At 49.5% G+C, this 22,670-nt stretch overlaps 1 protein-coding gene and 1 pseudogene across 2 annotated transcripts in view; both read left to right on the forward strand.

Annotated features, from left to right (window-relative positions):
* Positions 1 to 22,670, forward strand: part of LOC140426504 (CAP-Gly domain-containing linker protein 4) — a 628,408-nt gene that overhangs the window by 83,390 nt on the left and 522,348 nt on the right. The gene's annotated exons all lie outside the window — the stretch shown is intronic.
* Positions 18,677 to 20,182, forward strand: LOC140429199 (uncharacterized; annotated as a pseudogene).

The following is a 22,670-nucleotide window of genomic DNA, read 5'->3' on the forward strand; positions in this document are numbered from 1 at the left end:
ATTTAGTGTAGATTCCCTACCAACCAATCAGGTCACAGCTTTCCTGTGACGTCACTTTTCAGTTTTTTTTCCCCCAGCCGGAACACTCAAAATATTAGCCCAGGGGGTCGTAACTTAATTTGGGAACTTGGGTCCGAGACCTTTGGAACCGTAGATGACGCCATTTAGATTACAGAATAAATTTAAAAAGAGACACCAGGGGCGTCATTCTCCGACCCCCCCCGCCGGGTTGGAGAATCGCCGGGGGCTGCTGTGAATCCCGCCCCCGCCGGTTGCCGAAGTCTCCGGCACCAGAGATTCGGCGGGGGCGGGAATCGCGTTGCGACGGTTGGCGGGCCCTCCCGCGCGATTCTCCGGCCCGGATGGGCCGAAGTCCCGCCGCTAAAATGCCTGTCCCGCCGGCGTAAATTAAACCACCTACCTTACTGGCGGGACAAGGCGGCGCGGGCGGGCTCCGGGGTCCTGGAGGGGATGCGGGGCGATCTGGCCCCGGGCAGTGCCCCCACGGTGGCCTGGCCCGCGATCGGGGCCCACCGATCCGCGGGCGGGCCTGTGCCGTGGGGGCACTCTTTCCCTTCCGCCTCCACCATGGTGGAAGCAGAAGAGACTCCCTCCACTGCGCATGCGCGGGAATGCTGTCAGTGGCCGCTGACGCTCCCACGCATGCGCCGCCCGGAGATGTCATTTCCGCAGCAGCTGGCAGGGCACCAAAGGCCTTTTCCGCCAGCTGGCGGGGCGGAAATTCATCCGGCGCCGATCTAGCCCCTTAATGTTGGGGCTCGTCCCCAAAGACGCGGAGCATTCCTCACCTTTGGGGCGGCGCGATGCCCGTCTGATTTGCACCTTTTTGGGCGCCAGTCGGCGGACATCACGCCGTTTCCGGAGAATTTCGCCCAATGTTTATTTATGAAACCAGTTAACACTTTATAAACCCACAGTAAACATCTTAACAACTATCAACACCCCAAAAAATTCCCCAAAGAATACAGTACTCTCTAAGTCATTCTTAATATTTCCTTATTAACATCCATAAGACAAAATACCCTTTTTAACACAGAGATCAAGGGCGAAATGCTCCGGAAACGGCGCGATGTCCGCCGACTGGCGCCCAAAACCTTAAGGGGCTAGGTCGGCGCTGGACGAATTTCCGCCCCGCCAGCTGGTGGAAAAGGCCTTTGGTGCCCCGCTGGCTGGCGCGGAAATGACATCTCCGGGCGGCGCATGCGCGGGAGCGTCAGCGGCCGCTGACGGCATTCCCGCGCATGCGCAGTGGAGGGTGTCTCTTCTGCCTCCGTCATGGTTGAGACCGTGGCGGAGGCGGAAGGGAAAGAGTGCCCCCATGGCACAGGCCCGCCCGCGGAACGGTGGGCCCCGATCGCGGGCCAGGCCACCGTGGGGGCACCCCCCGGGGCCAGATCGCCCCGCACCCCAACCCCCAGGACCCCGGAGCCCGCCCGCGCCGCCTTGTCCCGCCGGTAAGGTAGGTAGTTTAATTTACTCCGGCGGGACAGGCATTTCAGCGGCGGGACTTCGGCCCATCCGGGCCGGAGAATCGCATGGGGGGGTCCGCCAACCGGCGCGACGTGATTCCCGCCCCCGCCGAATATCCGGTGCCGGAGACTTCGGCAACTGGCGGGGGTGGGATTCACGGCAGCCCCCGGCGATTCTCCGACCCGGCGGGGGGTCGGACAATCTCGCCCCAGATTTAAATTCACTACTGAGAGCAATTACCATTTTGAAAACACCAAATGAACATTCATAAGCTTGCAGAGATTCATACACATCCTGCTGTGATTTCAGCTTCTCCAAAACTAAAACAAAACCAAGCACACCCTGCAGCAAAAAGCCTAAAGCAAACGTAAAAGGCTGACAGACAGCCCAGCTTCACCCACTCTCTGACATCACTGCAGTATTAAACACCCATTTCTTAAAGGTACTCTCACTACAGATATTTATATACACACCCATTTATAAACACCCATTTCTTAATGGTACTCTCACATGACACCTCCCCCCAAGAAAAAAAGCTTCAAGATGGTTTCATTTTTCACTTTTTCACTTTCCTTTAAGAAATATGGACAATGAATATACTTTTTTTTTAACAAAACAAAACACGCAATCATTGAATATAGTCCATTTTTGTTGTTCTTCCTCCAACTGGAATCCTTCTCGATTGACAGTCTCTTTGAAAAAGAAGCTCTTTGCACGATCCATCCATTTCTCTACGCCTCGGCATTTCACTTTAAAGTCAGATACTTTAGTTCAATCTGATCACAGAGTCCCTTGTAGTTCTCCAACACAATCTTTTTAGCTGTAATATTGTTTACTGGAATGGCCTCTGGAAACCTAGTGGACACATCGATTATCGTCAAAAGATATTGATTCCCACTTTTCGCTTTAGGAAGCGGCCCTACGCAATCAATTAAGACCCTTGTAAAAAGTTCCTCAAATGCTGGAAAGGGTATTAAGGGCGCTGGTTTTATCACTGCTTGAGGTTTCCCTATCACTTGACATGTGTGACATGATCGATAAAATTTAACTACATCTTTATGTAGTCCAGGCCAATAAAAATGCTTTTGGATTTTTGCTTGAGTTTTCCTTATTCCTAAATGACCTCCCACTGGTACCTCATGAGCTACTCGCAACAACTCCTTTCTATACCCTACCGGCAATACGATTTGATGAATTTCTGCCCACTTTTCATCCGCCTGCATATGTAAAGGTTTCCATTTTCTCATCAAAATATAATTTTTACGGTAATAACACTTGGGTATACACTCAGATTTCTCTTCCGAGTATGCTTTCTGATACATCTGGTTTATTTCTACATCTTTCTGTTGTAACTCTGCCAATTTTTCTGAACTAAAAATATCTGCCTCATCCTCCACCTGTTCTTGTTCTTTTTCAACCATCTGATCAAAAATTGTTTCTGATAATTGCACTTCAACTTTATTTTCACTCTTTGATTTCTCTTCTTTGTTTTACCACATCAGCCTTCCCAGTGCTTTTCTTCAACCACCAACACTGTGACTTTACATGGCCTAGTTTATTACAGTAAAAACAGTTGAAACTTGTCATTTCTTTTCCACTTTCCTGGATTTCTTTTTTAATCTGAGGTACACTCTCCTTATTATCTCCCATCAAATCTCATTTACCTCTACCACTTGAGTATTTCTCATATCCCCAGTTTCTATCCCTCACAGGCTGAAACTGATGTCGGAAACCAAGCTTTGATTTATGAACTAATTCATAATCATCTGCTATTTCTGCTGCTAACCTCGCAGTTTTAACCCTCTGCTCTTCCACACGAGTTCTCACTACATCAGGAATTGAATTTTAAAAAAAATTAAAAAAATTTTAATTAAAAGTTTTCATAAAACATCAATAACAAAATGAGAAAAAAACGAACCCAACAGTGTTAAGTACAAAACACAATCCAGAAAAGCAACCCTCCATACCCCCCTCCCCCCTGTACATAAATAATAAATTAACATTAACACCCCGACTTAACACAACAGGTATATACATCCCCTCAGACCCTCAATGTAAATAACAAAAACAATAATAAAGTAAACCCCCCCCCCCCCCCGAGCTGCTGCTGCCATTGACCAATGTCTATCGTTCTGCCAGAAAGTCGAAGAACGGTTGCTACCGCCTAAAGAACCCTTGTACCGACCCTCTCAAGGCGAATTTCACCCTCTCCAATTTAATGAACCCCGCCATATCGCTGATCCAGGATTCCACGCTTGGGGGCCTCGCATCCTTCCACTGAAGAAGAATCCTTCGCCGGGCTACCAGGGACGCAAAGGCCAGAATACCGGCCTCTTTCGCCTCCTGCACTCCCGGCTCCTCTGCCACCCCAAATATTGCGAGCCCCCAACCCGGTTTGACCCTGGATCCTACCACCCTCGACACCGTCCTCGCTGCGCCCTTCTAAAATTCCTCCAGCGCTGGGCATGCCCAGAACATATGGGTGTGGTTTGCTGGGCTCCCTGAGCACCTAACACACCTGTCCTCACCCCCAAAAAACCGGCTCATCCTTGTCCCGGTCATGTGTGCCCTGTGCAGCACCTTAAACTGTATGAGGCTGAGCCTCGCGCATGATGAGGAAGAGTTCACCCTCCCCAGGGCATCTGCCCACGTCACTTCCTCAATCTCCTCTCCCAACTCCTCCTCCCACTTATCTTTTACCTCCACCACCGAGGCCTCCTCCTCCTCCTGCATCACCTGGTAAGTTTCCGAGGTCTTCCCCACTCCCACCCACCCCCCCGAGAGCACCCTGTCCTGTACTGTGTGTGGCAGTAGCCGCGGGAATTCCACCACCTGCCGCTTGGCAAACGCCCTTACCTGTAAGTACCTGAAGGTGTTCCACGGGGGGAGCCCGTACTCCTCCAGCTCACCCAGACTCGTGAACTTCCCGTCCACAAACCGGTCCCCCACCTTACGTATCCCTGCCCTGTGCCACCCCGAAAACCCTCCACCTGTTCTTCCTGGGGCGAACCGGTGGTTCCCCCGTATTGGGGTCCACGCCGAGGCCCCAACTTCCCCCCTGTGCCGTCTCCACTGCCCCCAAATTTTGAGGGCAGCCGCCACCACCGGGCTCGTGGTATACCGCCTTGGAGGGAGTGGCAGCGGCGCCGTTGCCAGCGCCCCCAGCCTCGTACCTACACAAGACGCCGTCTCCAGCCTCTTCCATGCAGCCCCCTCCCCCTCCATCACCCACTTGCGCACCATCGTCGCATTGGCGGCCCAGTAGTACCCACAGAGGTTGGGCAGCGCCAGTCCCCCCCGATCTCTACTCCGCTCCAGGAACACCCTTCTCACCCTCGGAGTCCCTCGCGCCCACACAAACCCCATTATACTCCTATTAACCCGCCTGAAAAAAGCCTTCGGGATTAACACGTGGAGGCACTGGAACAGGAACAAAACCCTTGGGAACACCGTCATTTTGATTGACTGCACCCTACCCGCCAAGGACAGCGTCAACACCTCCCACCTCTTGAACTCCTCCTCCATTTGCTCCACCAGCCTTGTAGAATTAAGCCTATGCAGGGCCTCCCAGCTCCTGGCCACCTGGACCCCCAAATACCTGAAGCTCCTCTCCGCCCTTTTTAGTGGGAGCTCGCCAATCCCCCTCTCCTGGTCCCCTGGATAACTACGAACAGCTCGCTCTTCCCCATGTTGAGCTTGTACCCCGAAAATTCCCCGAATTCCCTCAGAATCCGCATTACCTCCGGCATTCCTCCCACGGGGTCCGCCACATACAGCAGCAGGTCGTCCACATAAAGTGACTACCTATGCTCCTCCCCACCCCGCACCAACCCCCTCTAGTTCCTTGACTCCCTCAGTGCCATAGCCAGGGGTTCAATCGCCACTGCGAAGAGCAGGGGGGACTTTCGGTGCAACCGAAAGTACTCGGACCTCCTCCTGTTTGTGGCCACACTCGCCATCGGGACCACATACAACAGCCTAACCCACCTGACAAACCCCTCCCCAAACCCGAACCTCTTCAGCACCTCCCACAGGTACCCCCACTCTACCCTATCGAAGGCTTTCTCAGCATCCATTGCCACCACTATCTCCGCCTCCCCCTCCCTCGCTGGCATCATGATAACGTTCAAAAGCCTCCGCACATTCGCGTTCAACTGCCTCCCCTTCACAAACCCCGTCTGGTCTTCATGGATGATCTGCGGCACACAATCCCGGTGGCTAAGACCTTTGCCAGCACCTTGGCATCTACATTTAGCAAGGAAATCGGTCTGTAAGACCCACATTTCAGGGGATCCTTGTCCCGCTTCAGGATCAAGGAGATCAGTGCCCGGGACATCGTCGGGGGCAAAGCCCCCCACTCCCTTGCCTCATTGAAGGCCCTGATTAACAGCGGGCCCAACAGGTCCATATATTTTTTATAGAATTCGACCGGGAAACCGTCCGGCCCCGGTGCCTTCCCCGCCTGCATGCTTCCTATCCCTTTGATCAGCTCCTCCAGCCCAATCGTGGCCCCCAATCCCGCCACCAGTCCCTCTTCCACCTTTGGAAACCTCAATTGGTCTAGGAAGCGTCCCATCCCTCCCTCCTCCCGTGGGGTCTCGGATCGGTACAATTCCTCGTAGAAGTCCCTGAAGACCCCATTGATGCCAACCCCACTCCCCACCACACTCCCTCCCCTGTACCTAACTCCCCCGATCTCCCTAGCTGCGCCCTGCTTCCGAAGCTGATGCGCCAGCATCCGGCTTGCCTTTTCCCCATACTCATAAATCGCCCCTGGGCCTTCCTCCACTGCACCTCCGCCTTCCTGGTGGTCACGAGGTCGAATTCGGCCTGGAGGCTAAGCCTCTTCCTCAACAATCCTTCCTCGGGCTCCTCCGCATCCCTCCTGTCTACCCTCACCATCTCCCCCACCAGCCTCTCCCTTTCCCCCCGCTCCCTCAGCTCCTTGTGGGCCCTAATGGAGATCAGCTCTCCCCTCACCACTGCCTTCAGCGCCTCCCATACCATCCCCACTCGGACCTCCCCGTTGCCGTTGGTCTCCAAGTACCTCTCTATACTTCCTCGCCCCGCTCGCTCACCTCCTCGTCCGCCAACAGCCCCACCTCCAAGCGCCACAGCGGGCGCTGGTCCCTCTCCTCCCCCATCTCCAAGTCCACCCAATGCGGGGCGTGGTCCAAAATGGCTATTGCCGAATACTCAGTATCCTCTACTCTCGCTATCAGTGCCCTACTCAAAATGAAAAAGTCGATTCGGGAATAAGCCTTATGGACATGTGAGAAGAATGAAAATTACCTAGCCCATGGCCTTGCAAATCTCCAAGGGTCCACCCCTCCCATCTGGTCCATAAACCCCTTCAGCACTCTAGCCACCGCCGGCTTCCTACCCGTCCTAGACCTGGAGCGATCCAGTGCCGCATCCAGCACCGTGTTAAAGTCTCCCCCCATTATCAGGCCCCCACTTCCAAGTCTGGGATCCGACCCAACATACGCCGCATAAAACCCGCATCGTCCCAGTTTGGGGCATACACATTGACCAGTACCACCCTCTCTCCCTGCAACTTACCACTTACCATTACGTACCTACCGCCATTATCTGCCACAATGCTCGACGCCTCGAATGACACCTTCTTTCCCACCAAGATCGCCACCCCTCGATTTTTGGCATCCAGCCCCGAGTGAAACACCTGACCTACCCAGCCTTTCCTCAATCTTACCTGGTCTGCCACCTTCAGGTGAGTCTCCTGGAGCATAACCACATCCGCCTTGAGCCCCTTCAGGCGGGCCCACTTAATCGGATCATTCAGTCCCCTTACATTCCAGGTTATCAGCCGGATCAGGGGGCTACCCGCCCCCCTACCCGCCGACTAGCCATGACCCCTCCTCGGCCAACCACGCGCCCGCACCCCACACCCGGCCCCTTCCCCACAGCGGCATACCCCCGTGTCGACCCCCCACACTCGCTCCAGTTCCTCCTTGACCATAGCAACAGCAACTTGATTCCCCCCCACCCAACCCCCCACCCCCCGGCTAGGACCCATCCTAGCTGATTTACTCCCTCCATTACACTTCCGCAAGTCAGCTGACTCCTGCCTCTCCTTCGACTCCTCCCATTGTGTGACACACCCTCCCGTTCCCCATCCATAGGCTCTCCCCCTTCCCCTTTCATTCTAAGAGCGGGAAACAACCCTCGCTTCCCCGCCCTGGCCCCGCCCCCTCCAGTCTTCAGCACGGGAAAAAGCCCGCGCTTTCCACCTACCAGGCCCCTCCACCTCTGACGCAGCTCCTTTTACAGGCCCGGTCCCCTCACCCCGACTCGGGCCTCCCCCTCCCCCGCGGGGCCCCATCTCACCGCCGTCCACCACCCCTGTTCCGTTTACCCAACCCCCTCCAAGAGCCGCCCCCCTGACCAACCCAACCAAAACAGTGCCCAACCCGCCCCAACCACCCTCACCGACCCGAAAGAGAAAAACACAGAGAAAAAGAAGAAACCCGGAGCAATGCAAAGGCCCTCAAAAAAAGAATAAACACAACATATCAACCGCAGTCCCCAATCGCCCACCCCGACCCTCAATCTGTGTCCAACTTCTCGGCCTGAACAAAGGCCCACGCCTCCTCCAGAGACTCAAAATAATGGTGCCAGTCCTTGTAGGTAACCCACAGTTGCGCCGGCTGCAACATGGCAAACTTCACCTCCTTCCTGTGCAGCACCACCTTCGCTCGATTGTACCCGGCCCTCCTCTTCGCCACCTCCGCTCTCCAGTCCTGGTCTCTTCGAACCTCCGCGTTCTCCCACCTGCTGCTCCTCTCCTTCTTGGCCCACCTGAGCACACACTCCCGATCGACGAACCGATGGAACCTCACCAGCACCGCCCGCGGAGGCCCGTTAGCCTTGGGCCTCCTCGCCAGCACACTATGGGCCCCTTCGAGCTCCAGGGCCCCCTGAAAGGACCCCGCTCCCATCAGCGAGTTCAACATGGTGACCACATAGGCCCCCACGTCTGGCCCCTCCAGCCCCACCGGGAGGCCCAGAATCCGTTAATTCATCCACCTCGACCGATTCTCCATCTCCTCGAACCGCTCCTGCCATTTCTTGTGGAGCACCTTGTGCGCCTCCACCTTTACCGCCAAGCCCAACATCTCGTCCTCATTGTCAGAGATCTTTTGTCGAGCCTCGCGGATCGCCACCCCCTGGGCCGCCTGTGTCTCCAGCAGCTTATCAATAGAAGCCTTCATCGGCTCTAGCAGGTCCGCTTTAATCTCTCTGAAGCAGCGCTGGATACCCTCCGGCTGCTCCTTCGCCCACTGCATTTACGCTGCCTGGTCTCTGCCCGCCGCCATTTTGTTCTTCTTCCCTCGCACCTTCTTCGGGTCCACCACCACCTTTTATGTCGCCCCGCTCCTAGTAGATGCCACATACTGACGGGGAGATGTTATAAACTCCTTCCCACACCGGGAAAAGTCAAAAAAGTGCTGTTGGGGACCCTGAAAAGAGCTCAAAAGTCAGTTTTTGCGGGAGCCGGCGAATGTGCGACTTTGCTCAGCATAGCCGCAACTTGTCGGAATTGAATTTTTAAACTCCTCCAGAAGTATAATTTCTCTGAGAGCTTCATACGTTTGGTCTATTTTCAAAGCCCTTATCCACCTATCAAAATTACTCTGTTTGATCCTTTCAAACTCCATGTATGTTTGACCAAATTCTTTCCTTAAATTTCTAAAACTTTGTCTGTAGGCTTCAGGCACTCGTTCATATGCACCTAAGATGGATTTTATCACCTCCTCATACGTCCCATATCCCTCCTCCGATAGTGATGCAAACACTTCACAAGTCCTACCTACCAGCTTTGTTTGAATCAGTAATACCCACATGTCCTGTGGCCATTTCATTTGTTTAGCAACCTTCTCAAATGAAATGAAAAAGGCTTCTACCTCCTTCTCATCCAACCATGGCACTGCGTGGACATATTTAAATAGATCGCCACCAAGCCTTCGACTATGACGTTCTTTCTCACTATCCTCATCACTATCCTCCAACTGTATGTTTCCCTTTACCTCCGTCAATTTTTACTGACTGTCATGTTTCATTGCCATTTTCCGAAGTTCAAAGTCTCTCTCTTTCTTTTTCCTCTCTCTCTTTCTTTTTTCCTTGAACTGTATTTCCCATTCTCTTTTTGTGCTGCTAGGGCTATTCTTTCTGTTTTTCTTTCTTCTCTCTCTCTTATTTTTCCTCTCTTATTCTTTTTCCTCTCTCTCTTTCACATTCAAGCTGCTTTAATTATTTTTCATGTTCAAGTTGCATGATCTGTAACTGAATTTTTGCCATTTCCAATGAGTCAGACTGTATCTCAGGCAATTTTAAATGCTTAGCCACTGCCATGATTACCTCATCTTTTCGCATTTTCTCAAGTAATGTTAACTGCAATGTTTTTGCCAACTCTAAAAGCCTGTTTTTACTCTCTGTCCGTAAGGTACTGCGTGTGACCGTCACCACCCCCAAAAACTTCAGAGGCTTTGAAAGAGCCATTGTCCACAACACATTCCCTACTTAAACTTAAATATCACACCTGAAAAGCAACCACAATATGCTCACTGTCTTTAAGTTCACTAAACCAATCCAATAGATAGACTTTTATCCCAGACGAGCCCCCAATTTGTTATGGGCAAGGGTTTAGAGAACCCCAAAGTGTTTCATGGAGTTCACCTGATCCACAACTTTTAACAGATTGTGGTTATGGGGAGCACACGACCTTCCTCTGCAGGCGTGATGCAAACAGAGATCTACAATACTTTTAAATTAAAACAATGTTTATTTATGAAACCAGTTGACACTTTATAAACCCACAGTAAACATCTTAACAACTATCAACACCCCAATAAATTCCCCAAAGAATGCAGTACTCTCTAAGTCTTAATCTTTCCTTATTAACATCCAAAAGACAAAAGACCCTTTTTAACACAGAGATCAGGTTTAAATTCACTACTGAGAGCAGTTACCATTTTGAAAACACCAAATGAACATTCATAAGCTTGCAGAGATTCATACACATCCTGCTGTGATTTCAGCTTCTCCAAAACTAGAACAAAACCAAACACACCCTGCAGCAAAAAGCCTAAAGCGAAAGTAAAAGACTGACAGACAGCCCAGCTCTACCCACTCTCTGACATCACTGCAGTAATAAACACCCATTTCTTAAAGGTACTCTCACTACAGATATCTATATACACCCATTTATAAACACCCATTTCTTTAAGGTACTTTCACATGACATTGGTTTATTTAAAATGGCTTCAAAAATACAAGCTAATCGAATTAGCAGGTGAATTAAAAATAGAGGTGCCAGCTAAAGCTAAGAAGGTAGAGATAACTGAAGCGATTGCTTAGCATTTAAATTTGAAACAAATGTCAGAAATACAGCCTGGATCATGGGCAACAATCAGTAGAATTAGTTAAAATCCAGTTACAAATGAAACAATTTGAAATGCAGCAAAAAGAAAAAGATAGAGCTTTTCAAATGTAAATTGAAATGAGCTCAATCCTGGAGTGGAATCCAGTGGCGAAATATTTAGGTTTATACAGGTCCTTCTAAAATTTGAAGAAAAAGAAGTAGAAACCTTTTTTTAAGCGCATTTGAGAAAATAACAACCCAAATGAACAAAGAACAACAAAGAACAAAGAAATGTACAGCACAGGAACAGGCCCTTCGGCCCTCCAAGCCCGTGCCGACCATACTGCCCGACTAAACTACAATCTTCTACACTTCCTGGGTCCGTATCCTTCTATTCCCATCCTATTCATATATTTGTCAAGATGCCCCTTAAATGTCCCTATCGTCCCTGCCTCCACTACCTCCTCCGGTAGTGAGTTCCAGGCACCCACTACCCTCTGCGTAAAAAACTTGCCTCGTACATCTACTCTAAACTTTGCCCCTCTCACCTTAAACCTATGCCCCCTAGTAATTGACCCCTCTACCCTGGGGAAAAGCCTCTGACTATCCACTCTGTCTATGCCCCTCATAATTTTGTATACCTCTATCAGGTCGCCCCTCAACCTCCTTCGTTCCAGTGAGAACAAACCGAGTTTATTCAATCGCTCCTCATAGCTTATGCCCTCCATACCAGGCAACATTCTGGTAAATCTCTTCTGCACCCTCTCTAAAGCCTCCACATCCTTCTGGTAGTGTGGCGACCAGAATTGAACACTATACTCCAAGTGTGGCCTAACTAAGGTTCTATACAGCTGCAACATGACTTGCCAATTCTTATACTCAATGCCCCGGCCAATGAAGGCAAGCATGCCGTATGCCTTCTTGACTACCTTCTCCACCTGTGTAGCCCCTTTCAGTGATCTGTGGACCTGTACTCCTAGATCTCTTTGACTTTCAATACTCTTGAGGGTTCTACCATTCACTGTATATTCCCTACCTGCATTAGACCTTCCAAAATGCATTACCTCACATTTGTCCAGGTTAAACTCCATCTGCCATCTCTCCGCCCAAGTCTCCAGACAATCTAAATCCTGCTGTATCCTCAGACAGTCCTCATCGCTATCCGCAATTCCACCAACCTTTGTGTCGTCTGCAAACTTACTAATCAGACCAGTTACATTTTCCTCCAAATCATTTATATATACTACAAAGAGCAAAGGTCCCAGCACTGATCCCTGTGGAACACCACTGGTCACAGCCCTCCAATTAGAAAAGCATCCCTCCATTGCTACCCTCTGCCTTCTATGGCCTAGCCAGTTCTGTATCCACCTTGCCAGTTCACCCCTGATCCCGTGTGACTTCACCTTTTGTACTAGTCTACCATGAGGGACCTTGTCAAAGGCCTTACTGAAGTCCATATAGACAACATCTACTGCCCTACCTGCATCAATCATCTTAGTGACCTCCTCGAAAAACTCTATCAAGTTAGTGAGACACGACCTCCCCTTCACAAAACCGTGCTGCCTCTCACTAATACGTCCATTTGCTTCCAAATGGGAGTAGATCCTGTCTCGAAGAATTCTCTCCAGTAATTTCCCTACCACTGAAGTAAGGCTCACCGGCCTGTAGTTCCCGGGATTATCCCTGCCACCCTTCTTAAACAGAGGAACAACATTGGCTATTCTCCAGTCCTCCGGGACATCCCCTGAAGACAGCGAGGATCCAAAGATTTCTGTCAAGGCCTCAGCAATTTCCTCTCCAGCCTCCTTCAGTATTCTGGGGTAGATCCCATCCGGCCCTGGGGACTTATCTACCTTAATATTTTTTAAGACACCCAACACCTCGTCTTTTTGGATCACAATGTGACCCAGGCTATCTACACCCCCTTCTCCAGACTCAACATCTACCAATTCCTTCTCTTTGGTGAATACTGATGCAAAGTATTCATTTAGTACCTCGCCCATTTCCTCTGGCTCCACACATAGATTCCCTTGCCTATCCTTCAGTGGGCCAACCCTTTCCCTGGCTACCCTCTTGCTTTTTATGTAAGTGTAAAAAGCCTTGGGATTTTCCTTAACCCTATTTGCCAATGCCTTTTCATGACCCCTTCTAGCCCTCCTGACTCCTTGCTTAAGTTCCTTCCTACTTTCCTTATATGCCACACAGGCTTCGTCTGTTCCCAGCCTTTTAGCCCTGACAAATGCCTCCTTTTTCTTTTTGACGAGGCCTACAATATCACTCGTCATCCAAGGTTCCCGAAAATTGCCGTATTTATCTTTCTTCCTCACAGGAACATGCCTGTCCTGTATTCCTTTCAACTGACACTTGAAAGCCTCCCACATGTCAGATGTTGATTTGCCCTCAAACATCCGCCCCCAATCTATGTTCTTCAGTTCCCGCCTAATATTGTTATAATTAGCCTTCCCCCAATTTAGCACATTCATCCTCGGACCACTCTTATCCTTGCCCACCAGTACTTTAAAACTTACTGAATTGTGGTCACTGTTACCGAAATGCTCCCCTACTGAAACATCTACCACCTGGCCGGGCTCATTCCCCAATACCAGGTCCAGTACCGCCCCTTCCCTAGTTGGACTGTTTACATATTGTTTTAAGAAGCCCTCCTGGATGCTCCTTACAAACTCTGCCCCGTCTAAGCCCCTGGCACTAAGTGAGTCCCAGTCAATATTGGGGAAGTTGAAGTCTCCCATCACCACAACCCTGTTGTTTTTACTCTTTTCCAAAATCTGTCTACCTATCTGCTCCTCTATCTCCCGCTGGCTGTTGGGAGGCCTGTAGTATACCCCCAACATTGTGACTGCACCCTTCTTATTCCTGATCTCTACCCATATAGCCTCACTGCCCTCTGAGGTGTCCTCTCGCTGTATAGCTGTGATACTCTCCTGAACAAGTAGCGCAACTCCGCCTCCCCTTTTACATCCCCCTCTATCCCGCCTGAAACATCTAAATCCTGGAACGTTTAGCTGCCAATCCTGCCCTTCCCTCAACCAGGTCTCTGTAATGGCAACAACATCATAGTTCCAAGTAGTAATCCAAGCTCTAAGTTCATCTGCCTTACCCGTAATGCTCCTTGCATTAAAACATATGCACTTCAGGCCACCAGACCCGCTGTGTTCAGCAACTTCTCCCCGTCTGCGCTGCCTCAGAGCCACACTGTCCCTATTCCCTAGTTCTCCCTCAATGCTCTCACCTTCTGACCTATTGCTCCCGTGCCCACCCCCCTGCCATACTAGTTTAAACCCTCCCGTGTGACACTAGCAAACCTCGCGGCCAGGATATTTATGCCTCTCCGGTTTAGATGCAACCCGTCCATCTTATACAGGTCACACCTGCCCCGGAAGAGCTCCCAGTGGTCCAGATAACAGAAACCCTCCCTCCTACACCAGCTGTTTAGCCACGTGTTTGTCTGCTCTATCTTCCTATTTCTAGCCTCACTGGCACGTGGCACAGGGAGTAATCCCGAGATTACAACCCTCGAGGTCCTGTCTTTTAACTTTCTGCCTAGCTCCCTGAACTCCTGCTGCAGGACCTCATGCCCCTTCCTGCCTATGTCGTTAGTACCAATATGTACAACGACCTCTGCCTGTTTGCCCTCCCCCTTCAGGATTCCCTCTACCCGTTCGGAGACATCCTGGACCCTGGCACCAGGGAGGCAACATACCATCCTGGAGTCTCTTTCACGTCCACAGAAGCGCCTATCTGTGCCCCTGACTATAGAGTCCCCTATAACTATTACTCTTCTGCGCTTTGACCCTCCCTTCTGAACATCAGAGCCAGCCGTGGTGCCACTGCTCTGGCTGCTGCTGTTTTCCCCTGATAGGCTATCCCCCCCGACAGTATCCAAAGGGGTATATCTGTTCGAGAGGGGGACAACCACAGGGGATTCCTGCACTGACTGCCTGCCCTTTCTGGTGGTCACCCATTTCTCTGCCTGCACCTTGGGTGTGACCACACTTACATAACTGCGATCTATGACGCTTTCCGCCACCTGCATGCTCCTAAGTGCATCCAATTGCTGCTCCAACCGAACCATGCGGTCTGTGAGGAGCTGCAGTTGGGTGCACTTTCTGCAGATGAAGCCATCCGGGACGCTGGAAGCCTCCCGGACCTGCCACATCTCACAGTCAGAGCACAGCACCCCTCTAACTGACATTGCGTCAATTAATTAAAATTAAAATTTGTCTTTTTTTTTTAAATACTTTTTTTAAATTTCAAAGTTACTGTCAACTATCTGTTTCCTAGCACTAGATTTCTAATAGAAATGCGATAGCTAACTATAATATTCTCCGATCTCTGGCTTAGATATCCTCTAAATTATAATTAAGTTATTATGTTTAATTAGTTCCCAAATACTCAAAAAAATTTAGGTTAGAATCCCAACCAGCCACTCAGGTCACAGCTTTTCTGTGATGTCACTTCAGTTTCCCCCCGACACACACAATTTGAAAAACAGGTATAAAAGTAAAAATCACTTGCTTACCTTCTGAGATGTTCTCAGGTTCTCTCGCTGACAGAGACTGCTCCTCCACCTCCAATCCTTGACCTGCACAATGCTAATAATATAATATGGCACTTACCTTACACCAATGGGTCTTATTATTAGGTTAGAGGAGGAGGGCGGGTGGGAGACACTACACGTGTAGTGTCTCGGGTTTCCTCTCCACCAGAATTTATTGGTTGGGGGGGGGGGGGGGGGGGGGGACTTGCCAGAGGTCGAACTTCCGGTTCCCGCCGAAATCCAAAGGGCTGCTCCTGTAAAGGTAAGTGCTTTTAAATTCACTACTCACCTCCAAGAAGGCCCCTGCGCACCGCTGCCGCCGAAATCCAAAGGGCTGCTCCTGTAAAGGTAAGTGCTTTTAAACTAACTACTCACCTCCCAGAAGGCCCCTGCGCACCGCTGCCGCCGAAATCCAAAGGGCTGCTCCTATAAAGGTAAGTGCTTTTAAATTCACTACTCACCTCCAAGAAGGCCCCTGCGCACCGCTGCCGCCGAAATCCAAAGGGCTGCTCCTGTAAAGGTAAGTGCTTTTAAACTAACTACTCACCTCCCAGAAGGCCCCTGCGCACCGCTGCCGCCGAAATCCAAAGGGCTGCTCCTGTAAAGGTAAGTGCTTTTAAATTCACTACTCACCTCCAAGAAGGCCCCTGCGCACCGCTGCCGCCGAAATCCAAAGGGCTGCTCCTGTAAAGGTAAGTGCTTTTAAACTAACTACTCACCTCCCAGAAGGCCCCTGCGCACCGCTGCCGCCGAAATCCAAAGGGCTGCTCCTGTAAAGGTAAGTGCTTTTAAATTCACTACTCACCTCCAAGAAGGCCCCTGCGCACCGCTGCCGCCGAAATCCAAAGGGCTGCTCCTGTAAAGGTAAGTGCTTTTAAATTCACTACTCACCTCCAAGAAGGCCCCTGCGCACCGCTGCCGCCGAAATCCAAAGGGCTGCTCCTGTAAAGGTAAGTGCTTTTAAATTCACTACTCACCTCCAAGAAGGCCCCTGCGCACCGCTGCCGCCGAAATCCAAAGGGCTGCTCCTGTAAAGGTAAGTGCTTTTAAACTAACTACTCACCTCCCAGAAGGCCCCTGCGCACCGCTGCCGCCGAAATCCAAAGGGCTGCTCCTGTAAAGGTAAGTGCTTTTAAATTCACTACTCACCTCCAAGAAGGCCCCTGCGCACCGCTGCCGCCGAAATCCAAAGGGCTGCTCCTGTAAAGGTAAGTGCTTTTAAACTAACTACTCACCTCCCAGAAGGCCCCTGCGCACCGCAACCGCCGAAATCCAAAGGGCTGCTCCTGTAAAGGTAAGTGCTTTTAAATTCACTACTCACCTCCAAGAAGGCCCCTGCGCACCGCTGCCGCCGAAATCCAAAGGGCTGCTCCTGTAAAGGTAAGTGCTTTTAAACTAACTACTCACCTCCCAGAAGGCCCCTGCGCACCGCTGCCGCCGAAATCCAAAGGGCTGCTCCTGTAAAGGTAAGTGCTTTTAAATTCACTACTCACCTCCAAGAAGGCCCCTGCGCACCGCTGCCGCCGAAATCCAAAGGGCTGCTCCTGTAAAGGTAAGTGCTTTTAAACTAACTACTCACCTCCCAGAAGGCCCCTGCGCACCGCTGCCGCCGAAATCCAAAGGGCTGCTCCTGTAAAGGTAAGTGCTTTTAAATTCACTACTCACCTCCAAGAAGGCCCCTGCGCACCGCTGCCGCCGAAATCCAAAGGGCTGCTCCTGTAAAGGTAAGTGCTTTTAAACTAACTACTCACCTCCCAGAAGGCCCCTGCGCACCGCTGCCGCCGAAATCCAAAGGGCTGCTCCTGTAAAGGTAAGTGCTTTTAAATTCACTACTCACCTCCAAGAAGGCCCCTGCGCACCGCTGCCGCCGAAATCCAAAGGGCTGCTCCTGTAAAGGTAAGTGCTTTTAAACTAACTACTCACCTCCCAGAAGGCCCCTGCGCACCGCTGCCGCCGAAATCCAAAGGGCTGCTCCTGTAAAGGTAAGTGCTTTTAAATTCACTACTCACCTCCAAGAAGGCCCCTGCGCACCGCTGCCGCCGAAATCCAAAGGGCTGCTCCTGTAAAGGTAAGTGCTTTTAAATTCACTACTCACCTCCAAGAAGGCCCCTGCGCACCGCACCGAAGTGGCCAAAAGAAAAGTGGACATTATCCATGCAGTGTAAATAGATGGGCGGGCACAGGAAATTTATACTTCCATGTCAGAGGGGTTATCTAAGGATTTTGACGAGGTTAAAACGGCTACTGTGGGTGCATATGAATTGATTCCCGGGGCATACAGGCTTAAGTTTCGGAATTTAAGAAGACAGCCGAGACAGACGAACCTCAAATTTGAAAGGGTTAAGCAGAACAATTTTAATAGATAAGTACGAGCATCGGGAGTTGAAACTACCATTGAGGCACTGAAAGATGTCATTCTCTGAGAAGAATTTAAGAATTCCGTTCCTTCTGTGATAAGAACCCATGCTGAAGACCAGAGGGTGAAGCCCGCTAAACAACCAGCAATAATGGCTGACGATTATGAGCTGATCCATAAATTTAAACCTTTGTTCCATCATCCCCATAATTTTGAAAAGGGTAAGAAGTTGGAGAGCGAAAGGAAGGCATGTAGCCAAGGTAAGGAATGAATTGCTGGGATTGCCCCGAGATCGCCTTCTCTGACCAGGAAGGAAGGTACGGAGGGTGAGGTTTAGACTCGAAGGCCTGGGTGTTACAATTGTAATGATGAAGTGGGGCACTTAATTTAGCATGTTGGAATTTGCAAGGAAAGTCCATGGGACTTGTTTGGGTTCAGAAGGAGGATTCTGAAAAGGGAACAAAAGTGGAGAATATTTTCCACTTTGCAGGCTGTAGTTTTATGTCAACTTAGGAGACCTGATGAATGAGGTAGATGAGAGATATGCAGGGTTTTTGCCTAAAGGGAAGATCACTCAATTTTCATCAACTGATGGCGCCAAACCGGTGCTACTCAAACTTTCTTCCTGGAGAGAGATTTGATTTTCCCTCCAGGGAGTTCAATGAAAGCTAAGGTATTAGTGAATGGGATAAGTGGAGATTATATCCCAGTTCCATTGTATAAAGTACAATAGGAGTGTGATTTATTGTTAGGTCGAGTGGTTGTTGGAATGGTTAAGAAGTTACCAGTGGACGAATTAGACTTGCTTTTGGTGAATGATGTGTCACAATGAAGGTTGTAGCTTCACCCATGATTGCACAGAGTCCGAGGGAAGTACTGCGGATACCGCATGAGATACCAATGGGGAATTCGGAAAACCTATTGGGCATTAAATGACTCAAAAGAAAAATATTGAGAAACATTATTCACACATTAAATGACAATGGTCGTGAATCTGATTCTGCTGATACTGATGAAATTATCTCTACGAGAATGATTCCTCACAGGGGATTATCAAAGATAAAATCTAGAGAAAACCAGATTCTGAAAACACCCAAGACTGAAGATGATCCTTAGAAAGGGGAGTCCGAATCGAAGAATAATAACAGCGATGAAGATTCCGATGAGAGTTCTGAATCTGATTTGGATTCTGATTATGAAGAAATGTTAAACAACCGCTACCGAATAGACCTGTCACTTACTGATCCTGAGTAGCTGGCAAGTAGTTCTTCCAAAGCTGAGGAAGAAGACCGCAAATCAGAAGAAGAAAGTGAATTGGATTTTCCTAAAAGTAACTTGTTACAGCTTCTTGCAGTAAACATATCGGCATCCACTTAGGGTGCAAATATTTCCCAGAGTATGCTTGTCTTCTAGAAAAATATACATAATAGCATGGCATCACTTATTCAGGTAGAGGACAGCAATGACTGAAATGACACCAAGCAAACAGCTGGTTAATCCACCTCCTTTTACGGGCACACAGTGCCTCTTCAAGGTAAAAGAAGCAAATAGCAAAGGAGATGAAATAATTAGTGATCAACTTCTTTTGAACATGAAGAGGAAGGTGGATGAAGAACCATGCAGTGATTCTACAACCATGTCTGTTAACAAAAAACAAAGTTTATGGGACCAACAATGTGCTATCCTCTGATTCTGATAATAATGTGAAAAGTAGTTGCAGGCCACCAACATTTAAAGGAATAATGTCTCTTCAAATCAACACAGACACCAGACACAGACACCATGGACACTCCTTGGTATATCTGAAAGTAAAGAAGAAAAGTTGAAATCTGGATAGCATAAATTGTATAAGTCCGTATCACTAAGTGGAGATAAAAGCTGTGATTACAAAGACTCCAATGAAGACGTAAAAGCTGTATAACAAAGGATGGTGCATATAAAGCCAACCAACTCTGTGGAGATTGAAACCTCAGCTTTACTTGCCACTGAAAGTAACCATGTGAAAGAAAAGAAAGAATGTAAAGCTAGAAGGATTAAAAAATGTTTATTGACTAAAAATTAACCAAGCATTTGACTCAGCATTGACAATACTGCATGTATTTTGGCTGCAGAAGATCTTGGAGATTCGGATAAACATTTATTGGACAATCAGAAAAGACTGACTGCATTATACGAGAGACAGAAAGAGACAGAAATACAGAAGAAACTCATTCAGGGGGCCAACTCCAATTTTGACAGTGAGAAACCTGACAAAGGGAAGCACGTTGTCTTTGATTTTGAAGAAGAGCATGAAAACAAGGCATTGTTTGAAGATATTAGAGGGAGTTCTAAGATCAAAGATGCGAACCTATCCGCAGAAGAAGAACATAGAGAAGATGCTATTAAATGGAAGTGAAGTGGGGGAGGTGGCCATGGGGATGGCCATGTGGGGGAGGGGAGGGGGGATGCGACGTGGCAGTGTTAGAGACTGAGCATGGTCATGGGTGGAGAAGGGGGCCATCTCGGATGGGCCCGGTTCAGGGCGAAATTAAGGGAGGTAGATTCGGAAGGGGATGGTGGCAGATGGTAGAGGGGAGTGGAGGCGTAAACCTCCGGTAAGGTTCGTAACATGGAATGAACGGAGACTGAATGGGCTGGTGAAGAGGTCTCAGCTCTTTGTGCACTTGAGGGGTTTGAAGGCGGCCTTGTCTTTCTGCAGGAGACGCACCTCCCAGTGAGGGATCAACATTAGTAGAGAAATGGTGCAGGGAAAATTGATGGTATTGAAGGCGGATAAATCCCCAGGGCCTGAGAATCTGCATCCCAGAGCGCTTAAGGAGGTAGCTCTGGAAATAGTGGATGCATTGGTGATCATCAGGGATTCTATAGACTCTGGAACAGCCCCTGCAGATTGTAGGGTAGCTCATGTCACTCCAATATTCAAAAAGGGAGGTAGAGAGAGAGCAGGGAATTATAGACCAATAAGCCTAACATCGGTAGTGGGGAAAATTCTTGAATCCATTATCAAGGACTTTATAGCGGAACATTTAGAAAGCAGGATCAGTCAAAGTCAGCATGGATTTATGAAGGGGAAATCATGCTTGACAAATCTGTTGGAATTCTTTGAAGATGTAACTAGTGCAGTTGACAAGGGGGAGCCAGTCGATGTGGTATATTTGGACTTTCAGAAGGTGTTTGACAAAGTCCCACATAAAAGATTATTGCGCACAATTAAAGCTCATAGGATTGGGGGAAGTGTATTGAGGTGGATAGAAAACTGGTTGGCAGAGAGGAAACAACGAGTAGGAATTAATGGGTCCTTTTCAAATTGGCAGGCAGCAACTAGTGGGGTGCCACAGGGATCCGTACTGGGACCCAGCTATTCAGAATATATATTAATGATTTGGATGAGGGAACAAAATGTAACATCTCAAAGTTTGCAGATGATATCAAGTTGACTGGGAGGGTGAACTGTGACAAGGATGCAGGGATCTTACAGCATGATCTGGACAGGTTGGGCGAGTGGGCAAATCAATGGCAGATGCAGTATAATTTGGATAATTGTGAGGTTATTCACTTTGGAAGCAAAAACAGGAAGGCAGATTACTACCTGAATGGTTGCAAATTGGGAGAAGGGAGTGCGCAGCGGAACCTGGGTGTCCTTGTGCACCAGTCGCTGAAGGTAAGCATGCAGGTGCAGCAGACAGTAAAGAAGGCTAATGGTATGTTGGCCTTCATTGCGAGAGGCTTTGAGTACAGAAGCAGGGATGTGTTGATGCAATTATCCTCATTAACCTGAGGAAGGAGCTGTGCTCCGAAAGCTAGTGATTCAAAAAAAACCTGTTGGACTTTAACCTCGTGTCTTTCTCCTCCCTCCTCCCCCAGAGTTGTGTATTCCTGTCTGTCTCCTCCCATCTCTCACTTTTTCCTCTAGTCACTGTTGGCTTCAAACAGATCTTGGAACAGGCCGACGAATTGTGCCCATGCTTTGAGGAAGCCTTCTTCTGGCCCTCGGATGGTGTATTTGATATTCTCCAGGTGGAGAATTTCGCCAGTCTGCAGTTGTGGGTGGTGCTGCCCCCAATTATCAGTCGGTGTGTGTTGATGTTGGGGATTTCCATCTTTTTTATGAAGTCTTTGTCGTCCCAGTTGGGCGCGTACACATTTACCAGTACTACCGGTACCCCGTCTAGGACACTGCTGACCCTCTGGGTCCGTAACCGTCCTGGTCTCTGTAAACTTCGTCCTCTTACTGATCAGTATGGCTACTCCCCTAGCCTATGCCCAGTAGCATGAATGGTATGTCTATCTCACCCAGCCCTTTCTTACCAGCAGTCTGTCCTTTTCCTTCAGATGTGTCTCCTGCAAGTAGTTTATGGTGTCCTTCAGGCTCTTTAAGTGGGCGTAAACTCTGGATCTTTCACATGCCCCTTTACATTCCAGGTGACTATCCTGATGGGGGCCTCTGTCCCCCGTTCCTGCTGGATCACCCATACTTACCTGGTGGAGATGCACCTGTGCTCCGGGGTTTCCCTTTGTCCAGGAGGCACCCAATATGGCGGTTAATTGTGTGTACACCACATGGGTGCGCCCCTGCACTCCGGGGTTTCTCTTTATTTAGGGACCCTCAAAGTGGCTGCTTGCAGCACCATCTTGAGTCCTCGGCCTGCCATCAGCCTCCCTGGCAGCACGGTAGCACAAGTGGATAGCACTGTGGCTTCACAGCGCCAGGGTCCCAGGTTCGATTCCCCACTGGGCCACTGTCTGTGCGGAGTCTGCACGTTCGCCTCGTTTCTGCGTCGGTTTCCTCCGGGTGCTCCGGTTTCCTCCCACAGTCTAAGGAATTGCAGGTTAGGTGATGATATATTGCCCTTAGTGACCAAAAAAGGTTAGGAGGGGTTATT

Source organism: Scyliorhinus torazame, chromosome 1, assembly GCF_047496885.1.
Source record: "Scyliorhinus torazame isolate Kashiwa2021f chromosome 1, sScyTor2.1, whole genome shotgun sequence".
Taxonomy (NCBI): Eukaryota; Metazoa; Chordata; class Chondrichthyes; order Carcharhiniformes; family Scyliorhinidae; genus Scyliorhinus; species Scyliorhinus torazame.